Below are 24,021 nucleotides of genomic sequence, written 5' to 3' on the forward strand. Positions count from 1 at the left end.
CAGGACCCTTTTTCTAAGCCGGAGCGACTTGCGTCGCTCCTATTAGAACGGGTCCTGTACCAGTCAATGGGCCGCGAGGGACCGCGACTTGTCAGGCTGACAAGTCGCGGTAGTGTGAATGGAGCCTAAGTATGTGACCAAAACAGTGTATACAAATAAACAGCAGCCCATGAGATCCTTCTGCAGAGAGAAGAAAAGGAGAACATGGGGAAGAAGATATCATAATATAACTTCTCTCTGCAGATGGAGAGAGTCCAGAGCATCACATCAGTTGACATACAGTATTTAAAGACTTGTGGACAGCTGAGGACCCTTGCACACAGGGCTGTCCAGCTGCAGTGTGTTTCCCCCTGACGTTTTAGTGCCTGCAGAAGGGACAGTTGTAGTGTCTAGCCCTACTGTAGGCAGTCTGTCAAAGTCTATGAATGATGTACTGAGTGGTACAACCATTTAGGGCCCCATGCGTTCAGTGATGAGGTTCCAGAATGCAGGTCTTCTGCCTGCGGTAGGGTTGGACCCTCGTTACTGAACACATAGGGCCAATTTTATCCATACACCCTGGAGCCCCTCACCATGCCAACTAAATTTATCCAGATTTAGATAGGTTAATTAATTTAGAGCATACAGAGTTCCTTCTGGCCTTGCTGTAGGTATTTTTATGGCGCCCCCTACAAGGAGTTTAGCATGACAAAATGAACCTAATCACAATGCAAATTTCATCCAATTAGTGAACTTATCTACATCAAAGCACTCTTTCTTATTTTAAGGGGACATAAATATATTAGACATTCTATTAGTTCCTTAATATTCTTCGTTGTCTCCACTAATAGCTATACTGAAGTAGCAGATTTGGGAGTGAAGCTCTTTTCATCTTGCAGTTAGCTGGAAGCTGGCTTTGAACTGCACCCTCTCTGCCTCCAGTTATGCTACAGGACTGCTGCTTCCTAATTATATTTTTTTATCAATGCATCTAATGGAAAATATGTGATAAGCATTTATGATCCCCCCCCCCCATGTAAAAAATTGAATTACAAATTCTAAATGTGACTCCAGTCATATTTTTCCTTTCAATTTAGGATAGAGTGGAGCCAATGGGAAGAACCAATGTCAACTTTTTTTGGTGCCTTGTTCATAAATAATGTTCACCTTGAGAACATCATCATCTGGACAGGAAGTAATGGATAATCTTATTAGGGACCAGACTGCAATATAAAGATAACATTGGTTCAAGCCTTCCCCTATTTTACTAAATGCAACGTTGTTACTACTGACTGTGTCCCTCTTGGTGATTTTGCCTTATTTTCGCACTGGTATCATGTTGTCACTGAATCAGGAAATGACCATGTCCACTGAGAGTAGCAAAAACAGAGAGAGCTTTTAACTCTTTCCCACTCTATTCAAAACAGCTTTGTGTATCACTATCCCTGTAGGAGCCGTTGACTTTAACTAGCTCTTTCCTAGACAGTGCAGTGGCCATCAGTCACACAAGCAAAAGCCCATTCACTCTGGCTTCAATAAACAGTCTGGGGGTTGTCTTTTTGTGGTTTATTGCTTGTAGAACTTGGGATGGGAGAGAGATGAGTGTGGTATGGCATATTTAAAGTATGATGAAAGGAAAAGGATGACAGTCTTGACAAGGTTAGGCTTCTCTGAACAGTCTCTTTGCCAGGGGTTAAAAAGAATGACCAGAACTGAGACCCGGTAAGAGCTGTCTCAGAAAGAGCTACTGCTGGCATTTTCCTTGAAAAATAGCACAAAGTCACTTGGGTCATGAACTAGGGTCTAATCTCACAATGTCTCTCCAGTTTCCTTCAGACACCTTTATACTTCAGAACAACTAATCAGTCACTCTTCGGTGAGAAGGGGTTAATGCCCGCAATGCCACAAGCCAGCTACACACCTTCCAGCTTCCACCTGGCACACTTCATTGAGTCCTCTAGATGAGATCTATATGTGAAACTGCTGATTGGTTTCAAAGTTGATTAAGACTAGAACCTTCAGCTCTGCCACAGCTGGGACCTTGATGAACTGTAGAAACTCCACCAAAGTTTCAATAGCCCCCAAGGCTGGGAACTTCTACAGCAAGACAAGAACCTGGCTACTCCTGACCCTGAATATTTATTGACTTCCCAGCCACATACTGTGCACACTCCCCAAGGGATAGGCTGCACCACAATAAATAGTCAAGCTGCCCATCTGACTTTCCCAGCCCCCTAGAAACCTCTAGAATGCAGGAGGGGGAGCAATCAAACCTGCAGCCTGTGATATCCAGAATGTTTACAGAGAAGCCAAAATTAACTAGATATACCTTTCATCCTAGCAGCCTATCTAGGAGGATGCCATATTTAAATAGCATGCAGTCCACAGGGAGTGCATGGTATTATGTGCACTGCCTACCTGGGAACATGCTGGATCTCACACAGAGATGCCAGGTTTTTGCTTAAGGCCCAAACACATGATCAAAATATTGTACAAAAAATACGTATAATTCGTATAATCAGTATAGTTTTCATCCAAAAATACAATACAAATACATTACATCACTTCCAAATTTTTATTCTGTCATACGACAATTTTTGTACTTTAGTAACCTGTTTGTTTTCGATATGGAGTCTAGCTTACAAAACAACAGATGATCATTTGTCCGATAATCTCATTGTGTGTACTAGGGTTTATGTTACTGTTTTTTACCAGCCAGGCTGGGATCTTCAGCTTGTTGATTGACAGGCATGACTGCATTGTCACATCTCTCAGAAAGAAAAGGAGTCACGATAGGCATTACACACAGTTCTGCAGGAAGAACAGGTATGTCTTCACCCCAAAAATCATACATCGACTTCCATGCATTCCAATCGATTCACTTCCTGACAGATTACTAGCCAAATACTTGTATAAACTGAGAGCTTCAGATGGTATTTAGTACACACATGCTGCTCTAATGAAGAGCCTAAATATGATGGCGTAATTGAAAAGAGCTAGAAGCCATCTTAGTGTGATGGACCATTACCTCTCTGTGCTGCATGACATACTCAGAATGCAACTCCTCAACCCATGCCATTCAGACATCCATAGGTAACCCTTGTGAAGGTTAAATGCATGACTTTCTGGTGGTACCGTACAGAATCCAGCAATGAAGAGATAATATAGCAGGTTTTATTGAAGTCCCATAGCAGCAAAAAAAAAGCCACATCAATTTTTCAAGATCACATACCTCCCAACCGTCCCTGCTTTTCCGGGATCATCCTGGAAAATGGTCCGTGTCCCGGGATCCCAGCGAATCAGGGCTGAGTCCCAGAATGCCCACGGCGGTGCGGGCGGCTTGGTTCCCACACACCGCAAACAACACATGGCAGCCTGTCTCTCTTCCTGGCTGCCTCTGACACAGTGCACTGTGTCAGCTCTGTCCCCTGCATTCTATACAGTACATACCCCTGCACTATATACACAATACTGTACATTATATACTTATCACCAAAGTCTCCATTGTCTCAACAGTTGCTGGTTGCTATGCAGCCCCTGACTATTTTAATTAAATTCTTCCTTAACTTGCCGACCACCAACTGTAATATTACTGCAGCAGGGCGGCTCGGTTGCGCAAAATCATGTAGTACTACGTGATTTTGTGCACTAGGTTGCAGGTGCTCCTGCTGTGTTTAGACACAGCAGGAGGTGGGCCGCGGGAGGAGCGGCGGCGGTTGCCCCCCCCCGCGATCTTCAGGGAAACTGACAGAAGACCCGCCTGCTTATGTAAACAAAGCAGGCGGATCTTCTGTCAGACAGGCAGGGAGAAATCAGCAGTTTCAGTTAAGCTGAAACTGCAATCTCTCTCTCAATCCTTCCCCCCCCCCAGACAGTGAGCAAGCACTTTAGGCATACATTTGACTCCCAGTATTAACCCCTTCCCTGCCAGTGTCATTTATACAGTAACAGTGCATATTATTTAGCACTGATTACTGTATTAATATCACTGGTCCCCAAAAAGTGTCAAAAATGTCAGTTAGGGGTCCGATCTGTTCGCCACAATGTCGCAGTCCCGCTAAAAAACGCTGATCGCCGCCAATACTAATAAAAAAAAATAATAAATAAAAAGTCCAAAAATCTATCCCGTGGTTTGTAAACGCTATAACTGTTGTGCAAACCAATTAAAACACGCTTTTTAAGATTTTTTTTTTTACCAGAAATATGTAGCAGAATACAAATTGGCCTGAACTGATGAAAAAATTAACATTTTTTATTTTTTTTTATTGGAAATGTTTTATAGCAGAAAGTAAAAAATATTGTGTTTTTTTTCAAAATTGTTGCTCTTTTTTTGTTTATAGTGCAAAATTTAAAAAACGATGATCAAATGCCACCAAAAGAAAGCTCTATTTGTGGGAAAAAAGGGTATCAATAGTATTTGGGTACAGCGTCGCATGACCAAGCAATCTTCAGTTAAAGTAACGCAGTGCCAAATCGCAAAAAATGGCCTCGCTATTAAGGGGGGTAAAACCTTCCGGGGCTGAAGTGGTTAAGGTAGGCTCAGACAAAGCAATCAAAGCATATTTTATGGGTACAAGGAAGCCTGTTTTTTTTTTAACCACATCCCTTAAGCCCCTCCCACTGCTAAGTGATTGGCCAAGCCCACATAAATACACATAAGTACACTTACATATACAGTCAGGTCCATAAATATTGGGACATCGACACAATTACTTCCGTGGATAATCTCATTCATTATAAGGATCATAATTTGTATATTTGACCCATAAATATTGGGACATTTACACAATTCTAATCTTGTTGGCTCTATACACCACCACAATGGATTTGAAATTAAACAAACAAGATGTGCTTTAACTGCAAACTTTCAGCTTTAATTTGAGGGTATTTACATGCAAATCAGGTGAACGGTGTAGGAATTACAACAGTTTGTATATGTGCCTCCCACTTTTTAAGGGACCAAAAGTAATGGGACATTACATTGTTTCATTTCAAATCCATTGTGGTGGTGTATAGAGCCAAAAAGATTAGAATTGTGTTGATGTCCCAATATTTATGGACCTGACTGTAAGTAATGAACACTGCGCTCATAAGTCACAGGAGGTAATGTTGGGGACGCTTCCGCGTTCCACGGCTTAAAACCAGAAGTTGCCTAATGATGCAAGGCTCGCAACTTCCGGTTTTCAGCCTTGGAAAGCGGAAGCGTCCCTGACATTACCTTCCGTGACTTACGAGCGCCGTTTTCATTACTTTTATGTAAGTGTATTTTTTTTTTTTAATTAATAAAATTTATATTGGATTTACACTATGGGGGCTGTCGTTTTATATCCCATTGAAAACAACAGGATTACATAACAAGGGGGAACACCAGGGAATGGATGTGGAGGAGGCACAAGCACCAGTTACATTTACCCATAAACTGATACACCCCTGTTGAAAGGGTAGGATTTCTGGTGAGTGAGATACCAAGTGGGGGGCACAAGTGGAGAAACCGAGGCTCACTGCATGCTGAGACACCAACTGCATTGTGCTGGCACACACTATTATCACTCCACGGATGGCACTATAAAGACCAGCAAGCCCAGCAACATTTTTCAAGAAAATAACACATTTGTTTATAGAGTTTTTTTTTATGGACACATAAATAATTTGCATGAATAATTAATACATTTTGGACACTTTGCACATGCACTTTTTTGCAATTTTTGCACTTGGTTTCTGTTTTTGTTTTTTGTGATATTTGCACATTATTATGTGAATTTATAATGATCGATATGGTGACTTTTATATGATTTTTATATGACACTTGAAGCACTTTACAGCATTTAAATAGTTATCAATTTATTTTTGAGATATATTGCAACATTTAGTGCACTTTACAGCATTTGCATTTGCACAATAACATCAAAGGGTAATGCATAGGGCACCAGCTCAACCCAATACCTCACTTAAACTTATACATGAGATCATGGTGGCCCTCTTTTTCAAGTCTGTCACCTTTAGGGTTGCCACCTTTTCTTTAGGCCAAATGTGAACACATTTGCAGTGCACAGAATTATTTTTTTTTTAAGGGGGAACAATGTGGACTCTGGTGTAAAGAGGAAATCGGAAATCTAATGTAGGGGGGTTCCTGCTCACCAAAGCCCCAACGTACCTCAGATTTCCCAGCATTCCCCCTTTAATCAGGGTTCCCAAAGCCCCCCTTACATCAGAGTCTGCAGAGCACCCATTACATCTGTGCCCCACCTTAATGTACTTACTCCCTCGGAGGTACGAGAGAAGGGGGAGACTTCCGTCACAGACAGTGGATGGTGAGCTCACTCACCTGAGGATGAAGGCTCAGGCATCAGCACCTTTTATCCACAATGTACCTGCTAGCTGCTGGGCTTCAAATTTACCGCGGGCAGACACAGAGGGGTAGGGGAGGGAGAAGGAGGAGCAGATCGAGCACTCCATCCCTTCCTTCCTTCCCTTGGGGGGGGGGGGGGAAACAGTACTGGCTCTGGGTAGTGTGAGAGAGATTGTCACAGACACTCGGCTTAGACAACTGCAGTTAGCCCTCCAGACAGTTGCCAACTCTAGTGATTAGGGTGAGCTTAAGCACACCTGGCCCGTGTGCACACCTATGCACTCAACGGTTGTGGTACTTGGTTACTTGAAGCCACAGTCCAGTCTGAATAACGTGTCTACATTTCAGGTGGTCTGAAACCTGGACACATGATACAAAACCCGGACTGTCCGGGTGAATCCTGGACGGGTGGCAACCCTAGTCACCTTGTAAAAGAGGGTCATCATTCATGCTCTCGATACATTGTTGTAACCTTTTTGCTGATATGGGACTTCAGTAATTCCTGCTTCAATATCTACTTGCTGTGCTGGTTTTATCTTTATCACTTTAACCAGAATCCAGCCTGTGGCAGCAGAAAGGACATGTGATCAGAGGTCCAGAGAATCAGAGAGCACTTATGTAAACAGGAGTCCTTTGATCCACAGTGTTGGGAAAAGGTACTATCATTGTACTGCCAGGAGCCCCTTTAATTAGACAGCAATGACAAAACAGTGCCAGAAGGTTCTTGCAAGCTGGGTTAAAATAAGGGACTTCTATGCATTTTCATAATAATTGTGCTTAACCGTTGACACTATATCAGAACATGAAGCAACAGTTTGGTACTACATGCACCACTACTATCCCCATTTCCACCCCCATTCTCAGGCTCACTGATTTACAAAAGTTCCCAGGAATGATCAAGGAACCACAATGTTATTATAGAGGGATATTGGCCAAGTGCACAGGACAGAAGCTCCCAAGGAGAGCACATTGGACAAGCAGCAATATACTGTACATATTCGGAAATTAAAAGTTTAAAAATGTAAAACTTAAAAAAAAAACGATAAAAAAAATAATAAAATATATTAAAATGTTATGTACCCACACACAGTATGATTAACCCCTATAGGACCTAAGTCCCTGTAATCAGGGTTTGAAGGTTCTTCCCACCCAAAACTCTTTGAAGGTCTGAAATTTCATGCCCCTATTAAGGACCTAGCAATCCAAAGAATACTGAAAGTCAGTTCTCTCCTCTCTAGCCGGACTACCTTGGAACCCCACACTCAACATACCCTCAAATAGTTCCCTTTTAAGAGACCACATCCCAAATAGTTCAGGACTCAACCCTACCACACCAGCAAGAGACAGACTCTACATTATGCAATACGTTAGGCTCTCGTTAACACTGGTGCAATTTGTCATGCGATTGGACAGTTCCAAATTGCATGACAAACTGCAGTTCAAACTGCCGCGACTCATGTCGCAGCGACTTTTGAAAAAGGTTTCTGCACTATTTTTTTCCAATTTATTTGCAGCTTGCATAGACTTCTGTTAAACGAAGTTGCAAGCCACAATGAAATTGGAAGTGCAAATCGCATTGATCTGCGGCTTTGAAATAGCATGATTTCAAAGTTGCACTGGTGTGAACCAGGGCTTACATGCTTTTTTAATTTTTAATTTTTTTTTTTGTTAAGTTTTTCAAATATGTTGGAAAGAAAACATTTAAAAGCCTATGCATTCAACTTAAAGCTGAATTATAGTTAAGCAGTAAACATTTATTATACATATACACTATATAGCCAAATCCTTATAAGCACCTGACCATCACACCTATATGAGCTTGTTAGACATTGTATTTCAAAACAACGGGATTCATATGGAGTTGACCCACCCTCCCCTCCTATTCTTATAACAGTCTATGGAATTTTCATCTCAGTTAAACAAAAAAGAATTTAGAAAGTCAGGTATTGGTTCTTGATGAGAAGACATGATGACTCGCCATTATCGTTCTAATTCATTACAAAGGTGTTTAGCAGGGTTAGGGTCAAAGCTCTGTGTGGGCCATTTTTCCTCCACACCAAATTAATAATTTCCTGCATTTTTGGAATTGGCTTTGTGCACAGTCATACTGGGACAAAAAGGATCTTCCCCAAACCACAGGTGGGAAGCTCATGGTTGTCTAAAATGTCTTTGCACTTGTAGCGCTACCTCCATAGAAGCCCCTAATAACAATAGGTCCTCTGTTCTCTGCCTCAACCTCAACTTCAGCGCCTTTGAAACACTAGGTTGAGTGTAAAAAGCATACAATATTACAGAAAATCACTGAAAGTAATACTTAGTACCAATGCAGCGCAAGGAACCAGTTATTAAAGGCAAACTTAATATATTGTCAGCTGATAGGGTTGGTAACGAAGTAGGCATAAACATGGATTAACAATAATAATCACACAGTTTAGCATACAAGGCGATTAGTAAAAAGGACTAGGATTAAGATGACACATCTAAATCAGGATAAAAAGAAGTAAGATCACCTAAAGTGCAGTAGAAAGCAGTAATAAAGCTTGATTTACCAAATCCAGGAACTATACTGCCAAAGTGCATTAATGGCGACTATGCCAGGCATAGACTGTCTGAAATTTCCTTGTCCATAGAAAGGAAGGGAACAAAGGGGATATGTAGGACGGTTTTACAGGAGGTGGCAGCACTTTTTGTTGTTCTTCTGCCGGCTATCATTGGGGTCCTTTAAGAAGCTTTGGTGCAATTAATGCCAGTTCTGTTAACCAGCATGCAGTATAGGTGAAATAAAGAAGTAGTAATGGTGCGGTATATGTGTGGCACAGGTACAGTATAGGTGCGGTATACCTAATGTCCTGCCTTCAGTAACCCAGTCCCTGCTAGCAGTATGAATGGGCAGTACCCTCTCACCAGTCCCTGTGGTGCAACAATGAACTCTTGCTGTAGGGATGGTGGCCTCCTCAGTCTCTCCACAGGATGCCTCCAGGGATTCAGTGGTGGGAGGATGCTGTCCCTGTGGCACCAGTGCAGATGCTGTTGCTGTGGTCTGTGCTGTGCTGCCTTAGGTGTGGTCTGGCCTCTCAGCTGTCTGGTCTGCATGCAACAGATGTGCTCTTATCAGTTCCCTCGACAATAAGAGAAAGCAGTCTGTATAGCAGTCTCATGAAAAACTATTCCACTGCTCCACCTCTGCCCCAGAGTACTCTTGGGAATTGCAGTGCAAAGAGTCCTATTCTATGACTACTGTCCTAGACTTTAATTCCCATGGTCCTCAACATTCTGCACAGGAATCCATGCTCTACATCTCTCATCTTCTCTTGCTTTACATACAATGGACCCACATTACATTTTGTAACATTGCAATTTACTAAGATTTCATTGACTTTGTATGACAGTTGCCCATCAAATAAAATACTGTAAAAGTAGACCATGTAACTTTCATTTGCTAAGATCCATGAAAATTGAGAAGACACAAAACTGATCTCATTTTAAAATCCATTTCATTCTGACAAGCTGAGCCGGAATCAATCAGAATGTATTTGTAATGTTGAACGTACTCTGTCCTGAGACCTCATTATTTATGCATTGATACAACAAGCTATTATTTACTTAGAAAAGTGTCCTTCTCAACTCCTGCAACACACTTCATTTGTATAGAGGGAATGAAGGCAGATGTGACAAGCATGTCTAACTAACCCTCGTACGTTTCTGTATCTGTAAGAATACAAATTTCTAGAGCTACTGATATTCATTCCAAGATTCTACACAGGACCAGATAATCACTATATGTCGTGTACACCCATCTAAATGAGTTCAGATGTTTCCTGTAAAGTGTACTGTTAAAGTAAAACCAAACGTAACACTTATTTCACTTGGCTAGAGTAAGGGAGGGTTATAGACCCTGTCAGTTTTTCTTTTTTTCCATAACCAAAAGAGGAAATATAAGGAAATTCTGCAGAAATTCCTCCGAAGTGAGTGAATTTCCATGTTTTTTGTTGCATGCTGGTCTCATATTGAAAGTGAAGAGGTTACTTTTATACGAAAATTCTCCTACGACAGAATTCCACTTTAGAAGTGATGTCATGTGTTGAATTGTATTCTTTCATTTCCGAGCATGCGTAGTCTTACTCTTATGATTTTTCGAATGAAAACTGTACTAATTAAACGAAAATCAGACGTTGTGTTGAAGCATGATAAAAAATTTATAGCCTGCACATTCAGCTTTTGTCGTACGAAAATTCGTAATCGGCTGTCGAAAGCACCATACTAACGATCCCAGAACCGGCAGATCGTTCAATTTTACGTCCGATTTACTTATCGTGTGAACGGGCCTTTAATCCCTGGTTTTCCCCGGGGTCACCCAAATTAATTTTCCTATTGGATAATTTCTCTTATATTTCTGCTCTGGTGACAACCCAAAATTTTGGATTTTTTTTCACTTCTACTTTTGTTGCATAACAGTAGACAAGACTAATAGAGAGGGTAAATCTACCAAACCTAAAGATTAGAACTGAAAGCAAAACTTTTTTTTCCATGTTGGATAGAGTGAGGAAGGGTTATAACTATAAGGTTTTGTTTGCCATCTGTTTTTTATTGGGGAGATGTCACTTCCTGTCCCATAGTCATAAAAGAATGTGAGATGAAATCCCTCAAAGTGAGGGAAATCACTGGTAGTCACCATAAATAGTGTCCCCATTGGAAGACTTCCCCTTTATTCCTGTCTTGGTGACTGCTCAATATTCGGTATTTTCTTTTACTTTTCACTCAGTGATAACAGTTATTAGGTTAAACAGAGAATCTCCTTATGGCCCCTTTCACACTTGTGCGACTTGTCCTGCGACTCTGGACTGCAAAGTCGCATGACAAGTCATATTCAATGATTTCCAATGAGTACCGTTCATATCTGTGCGACTTCAAGACGCAGCGACATCAAAGTAGTCCTTGCACTACTTTGGTCCGACTTTGATGCGTTTTGAGATCTATAAACCTCAAGATTATGCAGGCATTGCTTCAAGTCCAGTCAAAATCGTGGAAAAATCGTATCAAAATCGCGGGGAAATATTGCTGCAAAATTGCAATATAATCACACAACTTTTAGGTCGCACAAGGGCGAAAGGGGCCTAAGGTGGACACACAGCAATCAAACATTATCTGTGGATGATATTTTGCTGTATATTAGCTCCCCTGAAATACCCTGCCCCCCCCCCCCCCCCCCAGCCTGCAGAAATGTGCTCGCTGTAGCCATCTTTCAAATTTTAAATAACAAAAATCTGAGATTCTTATTTTGGTTTGTCTCACTCCAAAGAGAATTTATCCTCCCAATTCTTGTTTATTTGGAAGGAAACCTCCCTTATATATTTGGAGATTAACCTATCTTGCGATCACCTTATTTCTATACCTACAATGTTCAACCATTGCAACCTAACCTTTCTGATGGTTTGGAAAGATGGAATTTGACAAGTATTTCTTGGCTAGATTGTATCAGAATAGTTACAAATATTTTTCTACCACAATTTTATTTTATTTTTAAATGCTGACAATCCCCCTATCCACAATTTTTTTTTACGTTCCTAGGAGCTCAATTATGGATTGTGTATGCTGGACTTCTGGAAATATTGCCAGGGCAAGTAACCTTATCTAGAACACTGAATTGGTGTTATGGGAAGAGGCAGTTATTATAAATTGGGGTAGAAAGTGGGTAGAATAGTATCCCACAGTCAAGATCTCAGCAATATGATTTAAAGGAGTTGTAAAGTCAGGAAGGTTTTTTATCCTAATGCATTCTATGCATTAAGATAAAAAGCCTTCTGTGTGTAGCACCTGCCCCAGCACCTGCTAGTATTTACCTGTGCCCCCTCTTTGTCCAGCGATGTCCATGAGTCCCTTGGCCATCCTGGGACTCTCCCACCTGATTGGCCCCCTGATTGGCTGAGATACAGCCGTGGCACCATTGGCTCCGGCGGCTATCAATCAAAGCCAATCAAGAGAGAGAGAGAGGGTGGGGCCGAATGACAGCTCCATGTCTGAATGGAAACATGGAGCTGCAGCTCAGTTTGGGTGCCCCCATAGTATGCTGCTTGCTGTGGGGGCACTGGGTCAGGAGCAGGAATGAGGGACCTGAGAAGAGGAGGATCGGGGTTGCCCTGTGCAAAACCAACTTCACAAAGGGGGTAAGTATAACATTTTTTTTTTTTTTTTTTAACAAGACTTTAAATACAGAGGCAGTCCAGAAATTTGCCCACATTGACTGCTTTATTACCAAATAAACTGTTAAGGTGTGTGATACACTGTGGCAAACACAGAAATTGGCAATACATTTTCCCTTGATGCCCCTGACTGTCAATTCCTCAATTTAGACGAGTATGCATTCCATAATTGGAAAGCAGATGATGCACTAAGGTCATGCCATATCATGTCTTTTTACAGCTTAGAAGAATGCAGGAGAAAATGGGGAATTTCTCCATTAGACTTTTGGAGGTGAAAACAAGTTTAAAAACTTTATAGGAAATAGATATATTATTATAATTGTGCCTGGCTCTTGGTCTGCTATCTAATGCATCCCAAAGCTGTTCTATCGGGTTGAGGTCAGAAATTGTCCAAAAGGACTTGGTATGCTGACGTCCCCTTCATTAGAACTCAAGGGGCCAAGTCCAACCCCTGAAAAACAACCCCACACCATGGACCAGTGCACAAAGCAAGATCCATAAAGACATAGATGAGCAATTTTGGGGTGGAGGAACTTGACTGGCCTGGACAGAGTCCTGACCACAACCTGATAGAACACCTTTGGGATAAATAAGAGCAGAGACTGCAAGCCTTTCTCATCCAACATCAGTGCCTGACCTCACAAATGTGCTTCTGGAAGAGTGATCAAACATTCCCATAGACACACTCCTAGACCTTGTGGACAGCCTTCCCAGAAGAGCTGAAGCTGTTATAGCTGAGCAAAGGGTGGGCCAACTCAATATTGAACCCTATGGACCAAGACTGGGATGCCATTAAAATTCATGTGGGTGTAAAGGCAGGCGTCCCAATACTTTTGGTAATATAGTGTATCTGAAATAGGTAAGCATAAAAAAAAAGTTTAAAATACAGCTGGGGGGGGGGGGGGGGGGGGGCTCTGGAGCGAGGGATTTAAATTTTTGCAAAGTTTACAACTGAACAAAAAGGGGTTGCTTTTTTCAAATCGGCGTTTCAGATTCTTTACCATTCCATCATCTTCTAATTGTGATAGAGCATAGAATTCTAAATTTACTACTTGACATCCAATGGAATAAAAGCAAACAGGAGAAGATGAATTTGTGGCTCCATTTAACTTTTTTAATTGGAAGGAATTCCCATATTTTACATCTTAAAGTAAACTTTGAACACCTTGTTCAAATCAAAGCTTGCATAATAGAGTAAATATTTTGTAACATTCAGTTCCATCCAGGCGCTCCAAGGCTAGATGTGAATTCCTCGTATTATTGACACATGTATTCTATTTACTGTAGGACATTACAACCAACCTAGAAGAGAAGAACACCGAGTGTTGTATTTATGAGATAATTTGCATATTTATTATATCAACCTTTCCCTTGTCACCGGCTCAGCTGTATACACTTTTGTTTGCACCTTGATGTGAATGAAATATACAGTAGGATGAAGGATATTGACTGGAATGCTGGATATCACAGATCTATGTGATGGCTGCAAGAAGCGCTGACATACAATCTGATATTTGCAAATGCCACCACAAATGTCACAAGCATAATATATGGCTCAAATAAAAAAAAGAGTGGCCTATTTACATATCTTCCACTATTCTAGTAGTAAATACAATAAAAAGAATGCATATTATTTTTGGATACACTGTACATATTTAAAGCGTTTGTTACCCTAAAACAAAAAAAAACAAAAAAATAGATCCTGTTTCTATAAAGCAAGTTATGCTGCACAGGCCTGTGTAATTTGGCCCTTTCTATCACCTGAAATACCTTGCTGATCCTGCCTGGTTCTGCCCTCCCCCTTGTAAACTGACCACAGCTTATCATGGTTGCTGAGCCCTGACACCGTGGTCAGTTTACGTACCTCCGTCATCCGCTCTCCTCTGTCCTCCCTCCCCTCTGTGCCTATCAGCTCCGTCCGCTCCTAGATCCCCCCTCCTGCTCCTGAAATAACTTTTAATTCTTCATATAATCCTCTCTATTTCCTAATGTTGTGTGCCCCAGTGTGTGTGCTTTATAAAAAAAAAATGCAGTTCTATACCTGATTTCAGAGCGCTGCATGGCTCTCACATGACCGGCCAACTCTCTCCTCCTCTCCTCCCAACTGATGTCAAGAGGGGATTCTCAGCCCCTCCCGCTGTAGCTGTCAGATTGAGAGAGGGGAGAGGCAGTCAGTCATGTGAGTGCCGAGCGGCGCTCTGAAATCAGGTATAGAACGCCATTTTTTAAATTAAACACACACAGCATTAGGAAACACAGAGGATTATATAAAGATATGATAGTGGCGTAACAACCACTTTAAGCTATTATATACAAGAACAAAAATTAGATATTTTTAAAGTGCTTCTTCTTAAATTTTTTAGTCAGGTAAACATAAAACATTAATAAAGTCACATGGAGTGTGACGAAACTAGTTGGGAAGGAAGATTGCACCCTGTTTGGTTCACACTGCCCTATGCGAACTTCTGCAGGTGTCAATGCAAAGTTAAAGACACCCCCACATTGGTTCGCAGATCACAGTGCGAACTGTGAAATGGGGCAGGAATCGGATTGCATAGGTGTGAATGCCCATGCAATCCGATTCCAGTGCGGACCAAAATGAGGGTCCTGCACCATTTTAGTCCAAATGCGATGCAAATTCAGCCATACAATCTGTATTGGCACTTTTCCACTGCAAGTACCGGCTAGTACCGGCTCGGCTCTACTCGGCCCTGCTTGGCCCGGTTTGCTTTTCCACTGCGGTACCGCATGGTATAGTGTCGGAACGGTTCGGTACGGTACGGTATAGGTTTGCTTTTCCACTAAAGTAGTACTAAAGTTAAGTGGGTGGGATAACAACGGGGTGGGTGTGATTCTCTGACCAATCAGTGGCTAGTAGTGACTGCATGCAAAGGATTGTGGGATATGGTACCAGTTTGGTACCTGTTGGAACCACAATCGAGTAGGTACTGTTTTTTCAGAGCCGTACCGTACCGTTCGGTTCCATGCAGTGGAAAAGCAAACCTATACCGTACCGTACCGAACCGTTCCGACCCTATACCATGCGGTACCGCAGTGGAAAAGCACAAAAGCGTGCCGAACAGGTACGGTTCCATGCAGTGGAAAAGCGCCATTAGTGATCTGCACAGCAATGCGGTGTGAATCACATGCAATGTCTGACATCCCAATAGTGTGAACCCAGGCTAAGGGGGCTGCACACCCTTACTGTGCTACACATGCTATCTGAGTGCACCAGAGCTAGTGCACTGAAAAATGTGAATTGTCAGTTCCTCTGGTTTTTATTAAAGTTATTTTAAACGGTTCAGCACTATGTCAGTTTTCTAATATCTTTATGAGTACTACCGATAGGGATTGCTGCAGGAGATAGAGGATTTACTTATCACTAAGGATCCAACCACATACCAGAGGTTTCTTTAGCCCCCTAAAGGGGAAGGTGCATATTGACCTGTGGAAGGTCAGTAATGGAGGTAAAGGAGCATAGTTTGGAAGGTGGTGGGCACTGGAAATTGCTGTGAACCCTTGATGGGACCCATGGACTAGCCTCTTCACTATATTGGACTTTTTGTGTGTTTCAAGCTTACTTTATATCACTGGAAATGCCTATCATTGATTATCACTGGTGTAGGCACCACAGTGGTGTTTTATTTAAAGCAGGGGGTCTCCAAACTGCGGCCTGAGGGCCAGATGTGGCCCTTTGCTAGCCTTTATCCAGCCCTTGGGGCACTATTCCTTCCATTGACACCAACAATGGGGCACTATTTCTTCCACTGTTACCAATAATGAGACACTTTTCCTCCTTCTTATAGGGGCACTATTCCTCCTCCTCCTCCTACTGAGACCACATATATTCTCACCGATGCTGGGCCAGGCACATTTTCTACCCCTGCTGGCCACAATCCGGCCTTCCTAAAGTCTGAAGGACAGTAAACTGGCCCTTTGTTTGAAAAGTCTGGAGACCCCTGATTTATAATGTCTTTTCTTGTTTATTATTTATATATTCCACAAAATGTATTTGGTTCTAATAATGTATAGGACCTCACATGTAGTATTATACATTATAAATGTGTTTTATTATGTAGCACTAGTGGGGAGCACTGTACTACATATTACATTTTAAACATGAAACACACTTGAATATTTTATTTTCACCTATTTCAGGCATCAAGTGGAGCACTAGGTTCCATCTTGATATGTTTACCAAGCTAATCTTAACTGATTTGTCAAAAAAAAGCTTAAAAGCTCAATTTCTATGCACACACGCACTGAATGAGTCGGAGTAATTATTTCCTCCCCTCCCCTTCATTCTCTGCTCCATATAGTATTAAGTTGGGAGAGAGAGTTTTTTTTTTGTGAAATAAGGATTTTATATAAATAGAAAAACATTGTTTTAAATTAAAAAATAAACTTAAAATAAAGCAGAAATGACCCAAACCATTATAGGCCCCCTTTAAGAATACCACCATCTTGAGGGTCCCATGCTCGAAGTACTCATCTGGTTTAAGGGAAATCGCCATGGGTCAGGCAGGCATTAGTTAAAGAGCAGTTGTACTCCTCCGCTACTCAACACTACTACTACTGTATTATGTGACATTTGTTAATTGAATAATACATTTTAAATTAAGCTGAAAAAAAAAAGGTGACAGGAAAAGCAGATGTTTCATAATGCTGATCAGTGGAGGTTGTAGAAGGTCATTGGGTAAGATACAGGATTCCTGCTTTTTTCTTGATGTTCGTCATTTATGATTCAGTTGAACAGCTCACTCAGCAGTTGCAGATGTTTATCCATCAGCTAAGCCACATCAATAGAATATTCTGGAAAACATGTCTTGCCATCTGGATTAAAATTTATTTGCTGTCTTGTGAGGTCTGATTTTCAGCCTCGTTCATGTAAGCTGCAACAGCTAAAAGCAAATATGGATAATGAAAATCCCATCTTGGCTGGTAAAAGATTTGGATTTCTTAAAGTGGGGAACTATATTGTACATTCAGTACTTACACATTTTGAGTTACTATTGCAGCATTTATCAGAAGAGGAGAAGTAGTGAAACACAGTCATTGTTTACTTCTAGGGATAAACAAAATTGATCATTCTCATGTCCCTAAAATTTCAAAGAAAAATCTGAGATTTTTGCAAAAATTTGCTATTTTGGTAAAATGCATTGAAAACAAAAGGGATAGTGGTATTATTTTTTTAAGCCTAAGTTCAGTCAAAATAAAAAAACATAAAAATTAGCACAAGGGATATTCCTTACAGTGAGTACTGCATCTTCTATGAATGAAAAGCTATCTATGAATGAAGGAATGGTGGATGATTGATAGGTGTGTCCCCTCCGGTCACACATCTCTTTTCATTCACAAGTAAATAAGTAATTTTTCTTATTCACTTTTATGCGTTGATGAGGCTGCATTGATGGCCACTGATGAAGCTGCACTGATGGGCACTGATGAGACAGCTGATAGGCACTGACTAGGAGCCATTGATGAGGCTGCATTGATGGGGACTTATGAGGCTGCAATGATGAGGTGGCAATGATGGGCACTGATGAGGTGGCACTAATAGACACTGATAAGCTGCACAATGGGCACTAATGAGGAGGCATTGATGGGGCTGCAACGATGAGGCGGCACTGATGGGCACTGATAAGCTCCACTGATCTACTTTAATGGGCACTGATTGTCACTGTAGTAATGGGATCCGCGCTTAGGATAAATAAATAGATAAAGGCTGCTGCCCACCCCAAGGTATGACTCAAAAGAGAAATACTAGATATAAGGGAAAAAAGGTGAGGTAAATGGCGCTGCCATGGGTAGACAAATAAATATATGGTAGGACAAAGTAAGTAGGTCCCTACTGGGACCTACTTACTTTGTCCTTGTCAACACATACCATATATTTATTTGTCTACCCACGGCAGCGCCATCTACCTCACCTTTTTCAATTACTGATTGTCACTGATGGGGCTGCACTGATAATCATTAGTGTAAACAACGTACCAACAGCCTTCCCAGTTATCGGCAATCCTTTCCACACACAGCCACAGCGTGTGAGGAAAGGACTACCGATAACCGGCAAGTCTGTTTACATGTGATCAGCTGTGATTGGACATGGTAAAGGGCTGCTGTGATTGGCCCTTTACCAGGATCTGTGATTAGCTGTGTCGAACAGACACAGTTTTCATAGAGCGCGCCCAATGCGTGCCCCAGGGGGGGGCGTGCCGGAAGCAGGGTTCTGGGAGAATGTCCATGGACGTTCTCCTAGAACTGGAGGACCACGATGTGTCGTCTTTTGGCTATAGCATAGTCAGGAAGTATATGTAAACCCTAACAGTGACCTTTTCCCTTTGTTTTCTTTTTTCTCTGTTAAAAATACCACTGAAAGTCTGTTTAATAAGTGCAACAAAATACCTGTTGATCCTGTCAGAAATATTGTGAATTGATAGCTTCTCTGCTAACATTTATTAATATCGTTAGCATTGCTCCATGCTATTGTTTTGGAGAAGTGGAGAGGTAGGATGTTCTGTAGTCCTGTTTTTGGGATGACAGTGCTGCTCCTCCATACATACAGTATAGTGAGTGAGAGTTGTCACCCTAGGATGAGAAGCATGTTACCAGCAGGATTACCATTTGATAATAAAAAAAGGGAAAAAAAAACAAATACATGCACCACATTTAAGGACTGGTAAGCTCCAAAAAATGAAATGTTATTCTTGGGTTTAGATATAAACACTGTAAAAGAAAGGATTCAAACATATTTTTATCTCACTCATTCAATGGAACACCATCACACCATGAAGTGTACAAATCTGGCTAGCCCTTTTAAAACAGATGGAGGAAAAGCGTCAGGAAATAGGATGACTGATTTCATGTGCTTGGTGACAGCAGAACATCTGTAGAACCACGACAAATCAAAATCTATAAATCTTACTGGGAGCTTGTATTAAAATCAAAAGGAGAGTACAGTTTTTCTTGGTTACTCTCTCTCTCATATATTTATATAGTATATATATTTATATATAAATATATATATATATATATATATATATATATATATATATATATATTTATATACAAGTGCGTCTCAAAAAATTAGAACATCATAAAAAGTTCATTTATTTCAGTAATTCAATTCAAAAAGTGAAACTCATATATTATTATATAAATATGTTTCAAGTATTTCTTTCTTTTAATTTTGATGATTATGGCTTACAGCTAGTGAAAACCCAAAATGCTGTACCTCAGAAAATTAGAATATTGTAAAAAGCACAATTTTGTAGACTCATGGTGTCACACTCTAATCAGCTATTTAACTCAAAACTTTAAATGGATTTGAGTTAAATAGGTCTTTAAATTTAAATGGTCTCTCCGTCTGGTTCAGTAGGTTACACAATCATGGGGAAGTTGTCCAGAAGACAGTCATTGACACCCTCCACAAGGAGGGTAAGTCACAAAAGGTCATTGCTAAAGAAGCTGGCTGTTCACAGAGTGCTGTATCCAAGCATATTAATGGAAAACTGAGTGGAAGGAAACAGTGTGGTAGAAAAAGGTGCACAAGTAACAGGAATAACCGTAGTCTTGAGAGGATTGTGAAGCAAAGGCCATTTAAGAATGTGGGGGAGATTCACAAAGAGTGGACTACGGCTTGTGTCAGAGCTTCAAGAGCCACCACACACAGACGTATCCAGGATATGAGCTACAACTGTTGCATTACTTGTGTCAAGCAACTCCTGAACCCACCCCCCCATATTGAGGGCATGTCGCCTGGTGTGGTTCAGGAGGGTGGCCTGCCAGGCTGCCAAGCTGCATGCATATGAGTCTGGTATGGATTTTGTAGGGGATCCCATGCCGGGTTTTTTTTACATTTTGGGTTCCTTTTAAAATCCATACCCGGCTAGTATGGACTGGGGAGGGGGGGGCTATGCCCTTTTTAAATACATTATAGCCGTGAGCAAGTTTAAATGACACTTTTTTTCTTTAGAAATGTCAGTATTGCTGCTGCACAAGGCTCCATACCTCGTACAGATGTGCCACTTTACAGGCACATTAAGGTGACCCCCCCCAGGCACAATATTTAAAGGAATTTTTCCTTTTAATTTTTTCACTTTAAGCATCATTAAAATCACTGCTCCTGGTGCATTGATAAATGTCCCTCAGGGCAGTACCCGGGCCCCCATACACATTTTATGGCAATAACTTGCATATAAGCCTTTAAAATGAGGACTTTTGATTTTTCATGTTCGTGTCCTATAGACTTTAATTGAGTTTGCATGTTCGCTACAACTTTTTCCCTGTTCAAGATGTTCTGGTGCGAACCAAACAGGGGGGTGTTCGGCCCATCCCTAGTTTCTTGCACTGGGGCCCTGAAGGTTCTAGTTAAACCTCTGTATATATTATCTTATAATACAATATTCAAAGTGTTAAAGTGAACCTGTAACAAAAAGTAATTGCCCCAAAAAATGTGAAAAATGAAAAATTAGTAGCGCTCAACACATATAAATCACAATAAATCACATTAAATCAAATCGATCGTGCAAGGGTTAAATAAAAGTCTCTAGTGTCCAGATCAATTGGGTCAACCAAACAGCCAATAATAAAGACATAGACCTGATAGAAGTGATTTTTTTAAAAAAGCCTTCACCTCCACACGATCACCCAGTGAAATGTAAAGGTACCGCGGTGAAGGCTTTTTTAAAGAATCACTTCTATGAGAGTCTATGTCTTTACTATTGGCTGTTTGGTTGACCCAATTGATCTGGACGCTAGAGACTTTTATTTAACCCTTGCACGATCGATTTGATTTAATGTGATTTATTGTGATTTATATGTGTTGAGCGCTACTAATTTTTCATTTTTCACTTATCACGTATTTCACGTTTATGTAGCAGCTTGCATTGTGGGAAAGATTCCACCTGAATCACGTTTAGGTTTATTGATTAATATATCATATTCACTTGCGCAATTTTTGGTTCACCCAATTTTTTTCACTCACGCCCCAAAAAATGTACCTGTAAAAAGGGAGCAGTGCCCCTCCTGTTTCCTGTGCTGTCAACTGCCCATTAACCACTTGCTACTCGCCCACCGTCAAATGACGGCGGAGCGGAGTGGTGCAGCTATTGTTCTGGGTCATATGACGGTGCATCAGAACAGCCTCTCTCGCGTGTCCTAGCAACACGGCGTGACCCCGATCTCGGTAAAGAGTCAATAACATGACTCTTTACCCATGTGATCGGCTGTGTCCAATCACAGTCGGTCACTTGTAAATGAGGAAGTGCCGTTATTCGGCTCTCCTCGCCTCACGCTGTCAGAGTGTGAGGCGAGGACAGCCGATCAGCGGCTCCTCCTCATAGGGGAGACAAGTACAAGTAATCAGGGCACTGATCATCAGTGCCCTGATTACACAAAATGTAAATAAAGTGCCAATTACTGCCCACCATCAGTGCCCACAGTGCCCTCCATCAGTGCCCACAATCAGTGCCCATAGTGCTGCCAGTCAGTGCCCATCAGTGCCTGCCCATCTAGGCACTGATGGGCACTGACTGGCAGCACTATGGGCACTGATTGTGGGCACTGATGGTGCTGCCCATCCATGTCCATCAATGTCGCCCATCAGTGCTCATCCATGCCACCCATCAGTGAACATCAGTGCCACCCGTCAGTGTCCATCAGTGCGGCCTGTCAGTGCCCATCAGTGCCACCCATCAGTGCACATCAGTGCCACCTCTCAGTGCCCATCAGTGCCGCCTATCAGTGCTCATCAGTGCCACCTATCAGTGTCCATCAGTGCCGCCTATCAGCGCCACCTATCAGTGCCGTTCAGTGCAGCATATTAGTACCTCTTCATCAATGCCACCTCACCAGTGCCCATAAGTGCCACGTCATCAGTGCCCATAAGTGCCACCTCATCAGTGCCCATCAGTGCGGCCTATCAGTGCCCATCAGTGCTGCCTCATCAGCGCACATCAATGAAGGAGAAAAATTATTTTTCAAAATTCACTTACAGAAAATAAGAAAAACTTTTTTTTTTTTTTCAAAATTTTCTGTCTTCTTTCTTTTTTTTTGTAAGAAATAAAAACCCAGAGGTGATTAAATACCACCAAAATAAATCTCTATTTGTGTGAAAAAAATGATAAAAATGTAATATGGGTACAGTGTAGCATGACCGCGTAATTGTCATTCAAAGTGTGACAGCGCTGAAAGCTGAAAATTGGCCTGCGCAGGAGGGGGGTGAAAGTGCACTGTAGGCAAGTGGTTAAATTCCTCCTTTGAAGACTGAGTGTGTCAGTGTTTTGATCCTCCTTTGCACAACTAGATTCCTCCAACCAATCTCCATGTTTTGTAATGATGCCAAGAATGGAGCCACGCCAGTGTAGTTCCTATGTACATGTGCAGGGGTTAAAACATCAGTAGCCATCCGATGGCAAAAGAGAGAGGAGGGACATGAGCATAAAGCAGTGAATAAGATGGAGACACAGGGGATAGCTCTGAACCGTCATTACTGGAGGAGGCAAACAGGGTTGAGTCTACCATAATGTGAAGGTATTGATTCACACCTTTCCGTGCTGGTAAGTTGTGTTAACATGTGTAGCACACAGTGTGTTTTGCATTAAGGCAACTCATTCAGAAAATAGACATGCAACCCTTTCTAGCAACACAGGGCTACATTACATATAGCAATGCACTGTGGTGCACTGCAATGCATGTGCGCTTCCTTTGTGCATTAGGGTTCCTTTGAAAATAAATGGCACTGCAATGCACCAATGCATTTATGGTGCTTTAAATTGTGTTGCAGTAACAAGCACATAGGTGTGACCCTGGGAGACCATAGAAACCCTATGGTATACATTTACTTCAATCACCTGCATATAAGCTGTAACATATTTTAGACTGATGATGAATTTTATGTCTTTAATACCATATGATATTTTGATGGAACCGTTGCAGATGCCACATTGTATGGCTGGATGTACAGTAGAAGTGACACAAGTGGGATTTAGCTGGGTAAAAATAGATGAAAAAGGAAAGTTATCACTGATGACTATGTGAGTGTTCGCTTCTGGTTGCATAAGTCGTCACAAGGGTTTAACTGGAAAATTAGACAGATGGCAATGCTAGTGATTTGACTATCTAAGAATAGAGTAAATTGAAGTAGTTAACCACTTAAGCCCCGGAGGATTTGGCTGCTCAAAGACCAGGCCCTATTTTGCGATTCGGCACTGCGTGACTGTAACGGACAATTGCGCGGTCATGCGACGCTGTACCCAAATGAAATTGACATAATTTTTTCCCCACAAACAGAGGTTTCTTTTGGTGGTATTTGATCACCTGTGCAATTTTTACTTTATGCGCTCTAAACAAAAAAAGAGCAACAATTTTGAAAATGTAACAATATTTGTCACATTTTTTTATATGAAATTCTCAAAAAAAAATGTAAAAATTAAGATTTTTTAACATTTTAGGCCAATTTGTTTTCTGCTACATATTTTTGGTAAAAAAAAT

General features: G+C 41.3%; 1 protein-coding gene across 2 annotated transcripts in view; it reads right to left on the reverse strand.

The window, feature by feature from the left end:
* The window catches only part of C1QTNF3 (C1q and TNF related 3), a 115,090-nt gene that overhangs the window by 35,970 nt on the left and 55,099 nt on the right, over positions 1-24,021 (reverse strand). The window lies entirely within an intron of this gene.

Source organism: Pelophylax lessonae, assembly GCF_965119305.1.
Source record: "Pelophylax lessonae genome assembly, chromosome: 1".
Taxonomy (NCBI): Eukaryota; Metazoa; Chordata; class Amphibia; order Anura; family Ranidae; genus Pelophylax; species Pelophylax lessonae.